Genomic DNA, 9,557 nt, shown 5'->3' with positions numbered 1-9,557 from the left:
GCCATGCATGCTGGTATAAACCTCATCATTAAAGTAGGACTAAAATGAAATTTAAAATAAAACTAATACAACATATAATGTGAGAATTGAAATACTGTAAAATGCGTTGTTGTTTTTTATTGTGGGAAGTAAACGACAAATTCTACTTGTTGATAAGTGACTGCAGAGAATAAGCACTTTTTCCATGGAGAGTAGTTGAAAAGTGCTGATGATTTTTAAAACTCGACGAAATAAGGTATTGGAAAATATTTTAAACAAATTAACATAAAAAGAAAACTTTATTTGAATTGGAGTTCAGAAGAAAGTAGTGCTGTTGAAGCACAGAAGATAGTGGTATTATTGTGGAAACTCAGACTACCGTAGTATTGCTGAAATTCATGAGACAATTGTATTATTGAAACTAAGGAGACAGTAGTATTGTTGAAGCTCAGGAGACAGTGGTATTGTAATAGTAATGAACAACTAAAAAGTCACATATTTATAATCTTTAAATGATAAGAAGTAAGATAATCTTTATGTACTCAAATTGCAAATTTAATATGGTCTTAATATGGTCGTTCATATTAGAACTTGAAAATAATTAAATTTTATAGATATGTACACTTTAGGAGAGTGGGATATGTAGTATTTGTATACTGTGAAAAGATTTCTAGCCTACGGTTTATTTGTTTGTAGTTAAGAATAAAGCTACACAACACAATATCTGTGTTATGCAGTTTCTAGTGTTGTAAGTTCCACTAGGGGGCAATTTTGGTGATGAGAGGAGTTTGTTTGAAATTTAACACAAGCTACACACTGGACTATCTGTGCACTGTCCAATTTCTTGGTGCTTGTATTATTTTTTTCTACTGTTTATAAACACATTCTGATTTATGTCAAGAAAGTTTTTCTTCAACCACTTCATTTTTGCAAATGTGAATTTGAGTATTTTAATAAAAAGCAGTAGATCATTCATTAGTTACAGGTAGGATGTAGTTTAATTGTATAAAATATCGAATAAAATATTGAATAGCTATTTCTTAAGAATGTTTTATATTGCAAAAGTAAATTTTATTACATACAGCAGCAAAATGTTGTCACACCAAACAAATATCAATCAATCATTACCCAAAAAAATGAGATAATGAACCTCGATAGTGGTTCTTAATACGAACTGCATAGGAATTTATTTGAAACTCTAATACAACATTCGAGCAAGAAAACACCTTAAAAAGCAGATTTATTCTTGGTAAAACACCCACAATGTTCATTTTCAATAGCTAAAACCACCCAAGCATTAATAATAAGAAAAACAATTGATTTCACGATTGTTAGACAAGATCAAAATTTGTTAATTTGCCCTAATTATTCATTATTATTAATATTGTTGTTTCACAAGTCTAAGGCAAAATGAGATGGGTATTTTGCATCAAAACCTAGACAGATATATCATATAAAACGCTGCAAATGTTCATGACCTATTTAAAGTTGCTCCTTTTCATAAAAGTTTATTTACGCGGTTAGAAATACATAATCGACACGATGTTGTTATGAGCGACTACCTTTTTACTTGCCCCGGAAAAACACTCGTTTAACACCCTGCTATTATAATGGTAAAATGTTGTAGGAGCTTAGTAAGGGTTGCGTCTTATTCTAGGCATGTATTTGTCCGTTAATAAAGCCATGTACAAAATAATTATAATCTGAGTATATAAAATCGACAAACAGGGGAGAGCAAGAAAAAGTAAGCAAACAAAACTGGTGATCTGTTGCTGACAGCTTGTTCAATCCATAAATCCCTATTACGACGCCAATATAAAATTATTGCAAGTTATACCCACTTTTGTGTGGAATCACATAGAAATTTTGCAAAAGGCTAAGAGAATATTTTTAAACTTAATCATGCTGCAAAATTTTCCGAGTTCTTCATTTTCCGCCATAAAAAATATTCGGTGTTTTCCTGGTTTCGCTTTAATTAGAAACCACAACGTGAAAGGTCTCAGATTTTTCTCTTGCACATCGTTATTCTAGTTGCTATTCTTCATTGTTACTCAGTAGCTCGAATTTACTGTCTCTACTGGATTGCCACAACTATATTTCAACACATTTTTAACAGTGGACGATTACCATGGTAACTTTCCCTATTTAGATTACAGTGGTGATTCTTTCTACTGTTACTTAGCTGAAATCGTGGCTGCGTATTTAATAACTCTTACGCTAAATGTGTCGCTGTTGAGTACTTTGCAAACATTTATCGTGTCGCTTTATTCTTGCAAACACCTATTTCATGCATGCTTTCCAAGAACATACATACATGCATTTCATGTATATCTAACGAAGTAAACATGTTACATTTTGTTTGTTGTAGTTGCATACCAGTACATATGTTTATTCCTTTTTGTACATTTGTTTTTAGGTTTAAAAAGTTCAGTGTGATGGTTGGATGAAAAAAATAAAGCCAAAGCAGCAATAAATTGTTGAAAAACATGTGACATACAACTGAATGCATATGCACTTATGCAGCTTAAAATTTATTCTACATAAATGGACATTAAAACTTAAACAAAAAAGGTTTTACAAATAAAAACTGTCGGCCTTACATGGCCAGATGGTTAGGGCACTCAACTCGAAATCTACGGGTTCAAATCGCCCGTCCTACCAAACATGCTCGCTTTTCAACAGTGGGGATATTATAATATAACCATCAATCCCACTATTCGTTGGTAAAAGAGTAACCTAAAAGTTGACGGTGGGTGGTGATGATTAACTGTCTTCCCTCTAGTCTTTCACAGCTAGATTAAGGATGACTAGCGCAGAAAGTCCTCGTGTAGATTTGAGCGAAATTCGAAAGAGAACTTATTTTAATTAATGTTTTGCCTTTGCGGTTTTTTGGTACATAAAACTTGATAATAGAGTATTCGTTACATTATAAAACTACTTGTGGTGTTTTATTTCTCGAGTATGCCGTAACGTGCTTTAACAATGTATAAACTATTATTATTGTTTTACTGTCGTTCATATATTATAGTGTAGTTATAACACTAAATTTTGTTTTGAATTTCACGCAAGGCTACTTAAGGGCTATCTGCGTTAGCCGCCCCTAATTTAGCAGTGTAAAAGGGAAAACACCTAGTCATCACCATCCACCGCCAACTCTTCGGCTATTCTTTTAGCAACGAATGGTGGGATTGAACGCATCCTTTTATAACGCCCCCACGGCTGAAGGGGCGAACATGTTTGGTGCGACCGGGATTCGAACCCGCGACCCTCGGATTACGAGTCGAACGCCGCAACCATCTGGCAATGCCGGGCCATAATACTAACACATGACATAAAAAGAAGTATGTTGCAGGTTCAACCACCGAAGACAATAAGGAGTTAATTACTGATATTTATTTAATATTTTAATACATTTATTGCACTGGATACAACGTATCGGGCAATGACCTGCAACATACTTCTTTTCAACAATCGCTACGCGAATATTGTTGCAAATATGACTGTTGTTCTGTTACGGTTTACAGAGTTTTAGGTGTCTGGATCGGTTGCAAGAACGGATATACATTTCCGTAAAAGTAGGATCTGCAGAAGGAACATAATGTTTCTTAGTTGGGTTCCTTTCGAACAGCTATACCCCTACAACCTTGAAGGAAAATCAACATAAAATATCTACTTGTACTAAAGTAATTATGTATAAGACGTATCTAACTGTAACTTTATAATATTCTTCTGCACACTTGTTTGTTATTATAAGTCGTATAAATACTATTATGATATATTTACGTTATTACAAAGTATTGCAGGATTGTTATTGACTAAAATGTTGTTGTCGTGATTATGTAGATATTCACCACTGCTATATAGCTAATATTACATGTTATTTAACTTCATATAAAGTTAGACAAATAAAGTACTTATAGTATAGTATAACTTGTTTTTGTTACTTTTTAAGTAACACTGAACCTTTATTTAGGTGTTTCTGTGTTTGAGTTGTAGTTTTTGATTTTCTTTATTTGACATTATATGTATCCAAGAATGATCATGCTAGCCTATCCTTTTTACTAGGAGTGTGTAAAAATTTGGTCTGTGAGTTATATTTTGTGCAAAGGTACTCAAGGTCTATCTGCATAAATTCTTTCTAATTTAGCAGTGAAGGTTTGGCTGGTTCTTTGTTGTTAAGCACAAAAGCTACACAAGGAGCTATCTGTATTCTGCCCACTATGGGTATTGAGACTTGGTCTCATGCTACTTACAGTATTGTAAGTCTGCAGATGTACTGTTTTGCCACTGATGGGGTCTTAGTCATAGTAGACTATAGGGAAGGCAGTTAGTTAATAGCACTCACTGCCACCTTTTGCTACCCTTTTAGCTACTTGTGGCCTTAAGACTAAGGAATATATAAGCTTGATGATATTCATGCATGGAGTAGCAATGAGTATTTCTTAGAATGTCTTTTCAGCTTTGCACTGTCTTACTTTTGATTGCTATTCTTGAATGTATTTCACATGTCCTTGGTAGTGAACTTGGTCATCTGAAATAGTTACTGCACTTATTGTATCCAGTGTAGTAAAGTCCAGGATGAGCCTTTTTCCATTAAGTCCAAAGTTTTGGTGGAATTGGAATCTGATTCACCCTGCAGTTTCCTACTTGATTCAAGAACCAAGACTGAATATATAGGTTGCAGCTCTGATCATCATTCAGGGGAAGTGTTTTATTTATTTATCCATAAAAGGCTGTCCATTTACCATGCCTATTCTTCTGTTATAATGCTATTTGTACTCAAGATGCATGTTTTTGAATATTTAGCTTTCAGTGTTGAATGTTTAGTGATAATTGCTTCATTATTATTACTGCCTTTCTGCCATGACTTGACTCTCAGTACATTTGTATGTATCATGGCACTTGAATGACAATGTGGAGAGAGTCATACATTTTGTAGTGTTTTACAAGGAGCTGTATACCGTAAATTCCGGCGTATAAGTCGAAAATTTAACACAAAATTTCAAGTTTAAAAATCCATCCTCGACTTATACGGCGGTGACGTTTTTCATGACATGAATTCTAGTAAATTCAGATTTGATAAAACCATCGCAAATCAAAATTATATGATATGACATATGGGTATTTATTTATAAAATAGTAAAATACTATTAATCCTACTCAACATGAGATCGATCAAACACAAAGTCCCATTCCTCACCATTCAAATGGTCATCGTAAGGATCCTCTTCTGGAATAATGTCATGCTCCACTGATAATGAGGGGATATCGTCATCCTCTTCCCATAACATATCATCCTCCGTACCGTCCATCGCATTGGTAATTGAGCATTTTTGAATGAGTTGACAACGATTTTTAGATCAATAGAGTCCCAGGAATCTTTTACCCACTGACACACTGTAGGCAAAGATGCAGCACGCATATTTCCGGCGGCAGTGTAAGTTTTTGACCCGATGCCATCCACTCATTCCACTTGGTGCGCATAGAATACTTAAATGGTTTATTTAACGATACATCCAGAGGTTGCAGTACAGATGTTAATCCACCTGGAATCACCGCCATATCTGTTTTTTTTCGATTTTAATGCTTTTTTCGTAGTATCCGTTAAATGTGACTTGAACATGTCCCACACTAACAACGATTTGGGTTTAAGCATGGCGCCTGGCCGACGGGCCCACACTTCGTTAATCCATTTGACACATCCACTATCGTCCATCCATCCTTTTTCTTGTACATGAACCACGACTCCTGGCGGAAACTTGTCTTTTGGCATCGTTTTTCACGTGAGTGAAAGCGCGGCGAAGCGCACGAATGAGTCAGCAAAAATGAATTCTCAGAACACGTAGTGACAGAACTTTTGCTCTCTATTGTAAAGTGCAAATCTGTCATTTTTATGCCGACCAGAGGCGAGGCGTAGCTAGTCACAGCAGATAATAAGAATTCTTGAAAATGGCGCCGTCTGACAAAGTCTGCTGATGACGCAGTTGATTATTGAATATCACTTCCTTAGCTACACCTCGCCGCTGATGCCGACTGAAATATTCCGACCAAGCGATTTGAGCCAGAGAAGGGGTCGACTTATACGGCAGGTACATGTCAAAATCATGATTTTTAGGCCAAACTTATAGACCTCGACTTATACGCCACGTCGACTTATACGCCGGAATTTACGGTACTCTGATTGTTAAGGTTATCTAGCTTAATAGATTGAGTGTTTACTTTAAGTTTGGCAGTTAAGCATGTGTTATCACTATATACATGTCACTAATGAGTTATTCAGTTATAAATTCTGTGTCATATGGGAAACTTAAAACTGCCTTTAATTGTATACTTATTACTCAAATACTCATGAATAATGCTTATTAGAAAACCTGAGAAACTATAGTTTATAAGATAAAATATTTGATACAGATCTTCAAATACAGTGTGATTTAGAAACTGTAGGCATGACATAAATAACCATTGCATAGGCTGTAGAAAAGGTAAATGCTTAAAGACATTCTGTTATAATATTATTTGTCTTCTGTAATATGATTCTTCATGTGATTATACTGTTGAGTGTGTTTTTTTTTATTGTTCCCAAACAATAAAAACAATCCAAACAAATTGGATATCTGTATAGGGGGATAGTACCTAATGAAGTGGTTAATTAGTGTAGTTGCTTAGTAAAAAATCAACTCACCAACTGTTCTGTGGCAATAATTTTCTATGCATCTTGATTGCTTTCTGAAAGATTATTTGATGTTGGATATGAAATGAAAGTAAATAAATATAATTGTAGGGGTGCACAGTTCCAACATTTACATGTTTTTTTGTGTGTGAAGTTTTAAGTGCAGTAATAGTAACAAGCAAGTTAGATATAGAGAGTTTTTGTTAACTTTCAGCTTATATAAAAACCTGAAAACCATTAGAATAGTTTAATATATATATTTTTTTTTTACTTTTAGCCAAAACAGACAATAGTAAGGAAATAAAGTGGCTTGAATTGGTTTTGCCGTGACAACTATCATCAATGATATTGTTGGAAAGCTACTGTAAGAATGGCAAAGGTAATTTTACAAGTTCATTTTAGGTCTACAGTAGTCCAATATTTTAAGAATTATTATTTATTAAAGAGTCTAATGCAGCTTTTGATGAAAGAATTATAATTAGAATTTGTCACTTTCATAAATTTACTCTCAAATCACTTGATAACTACAAAATTGTTTTATTCTAATTGTTGCTCACAAAGATATAATAGTTATCCACATATGAAGCTCATCGAAAATGTATGTAAACAAATTTATTTCTCTAATTATTTTTGCTTGGGTAAATCGTTGCTAATTGTAAATGGTAATAATCCAATTAACTGGTAATAAATACATTTTTATCATATTTTAACCCATAGCTAAAGACTAATGTGTTTGACAAATTAATAGTATAAAGTATTAAAATTATTAAAAATATTGCTACAAATAACTGTTTTAACTTAAAAAACAAATACCAATAATTTTAAATGGGTGTGAAATGATTGATAAAATTGTAAAGGATTGATGAAGAGTTTAAGTATAAAATTTCATAGAGCAGTAATACATAATATTAAACATTATCATCATGAAAAGTTATAAGTTACAGAGAAAAAAAAGGGACAATGATGATATTAAAAGTGAAATTATTTGCTAAGTAAATCATGCTGTAACAAATGTGTTAGACTTTTTTTCAGTAATAGATTACAAGTTCAATATAACAGTTTATTAGAATATATTGAGTGTGCTTATCGTAAAATGTTGGTTCATAAGAGCAAGTTCAGAGCTAGTTATCATTGGTTGATAAAAAATTTATAAAATTTACAAATATGGTTTGAGATAACTTTAATGAATAAGGATTTATGTGTAAATGTAGAATGTTTGCTATTGTTTTGCCATTAACACAGTATGGTAATAAACTCTAGATGACAAGAAATCCACTTGAAATAAAAATGTATCTCAGAACAGTTTGTATGGGTATTAATACTTTTATTGATAAGGAGAGAACAATGATTTGACCTTCCTAGGTCATCTTCAGGTTAAGAAAGAGAGAAGTTGAACTAATTAGTAATAATTAATAACCTGACATCCACCTGCATCACCCCCCTACAATCCTGTACCCGTTTATACTCTTGTTGATAAGACATGTCCGTCAACAATCACATTCAAACTCTCTCTTTCTTAACCTTATATCTAAAACAAGACAAAAACATAAAAATTCTAAAAGCAGATAAAGGTAACGCTATAGTCATAATGAACATGAATGAATACATCCAAAAAATGAATAACATCTTATCAGACACGAACAAATTTAAACCAATACACACAAATCCAACAAAGACACACGAGACGCAACTTAACAAATTACTACTACAAATGAAAAAAGCCAACACAATTTCACAAACACTTTATTCCTACCTACGTAAAACCGACTCACGCACACCGCAAATATACGGCATCCCCAAACCTCATAAACCAGATTGTTCATTACGACCAGTAATGTCCACATATGAATCGTTTAATTACAATCTTGGTAAATACATAGCATGGGCATTCTCTAAATATGTAACATCAGCCAGCTCATTCATCAAAGACTCTTTTAATTTCAAGTCTAATCTAAATCAACTTAATCATAAAGCCTTAATGGCCAGTTTCGATGTTATATCCCTCTTTACAGAAGTTCCAACCACTGAAGCCTGTAAGATAGCCTTAGAACTCTATATCCGAGACCCTAACCCAACTATAGAAATTCCCAGTAACCAGTTAGCAACCCTCATAGAATTCACCACGATAAAGACAAACTTCATGTTCAACAACCAAAACTATATACAAACAAATGGCCTAAGCATGGGCAACCCAGTATCACCAGTTCTAGCCAATATTTTTATGACACAAGTTGAAACACAAGCAATTAACACAGCATTACATCCACCACTATACTGGTACAGATATGTAGATGACACGGTTGCGGGATTCAAATCTACAGAACACATACTTAATTTTTCAATCACATTAACTCTATACATCCCAACATTAACTTCACATGTGAACAGGAAGAAAGCAATCAAATATCATTTCTTAACCTCAAAATTACAAGAACCGACACACAATTCAAAACAGAAATCCACCGAAAAATCACCCATACTGGACTATACATTCCTTGGGACTCAGCACATGAAACAAAACAAAAACTCAACATACTAAGAAACCAAATAAACACAGCCATAAAACTATGCTCACCAGATAAAATTAACGATGAATTAGACAAAATAAAACAATACTTCATCAACATCAATAAGTTTCCTCCACAAACCGTAGAAAACATTATACGCACACACCTAGACAAAAAGCAAAATCAACCACCAACTAAAGTAAATACAGCTCACGAATCAAAAAACCACGAAACCATATACTGCTGTATACCATATATTCCTGACATCAGCAAACAAATAACCAACATTTGGCAAAAATTAGTAAAAAATATGACATTCCAGTTAATACCAAATTTATTCAAAAACCAGGCACAAAACTGAGGTCTATACTATGTAAAAACTACACTGACAAACACCACAC

This window comes from Tachypleus tridentatus, chromosome 3 (assembly GCF_004210375.1).
Source record: "Tachypleus tridentatus isolate NWPU-2018 chromosome 3, ASM421037v1, whole genome shotgun sequence".
In the NCBI taxonomy this organism is placed as follows: domain Eukaryota; kingdom Metazoa; phylum Arthropoda; class Merostomata; order Xiphosura; family Limulidae; genus Tachypleus; species Tachypleus tridentatus.
The sequence above is the reverse complement of the archived record's forward strand: the minus strand, read 5'-3'. Positions refer to the sequence as shown.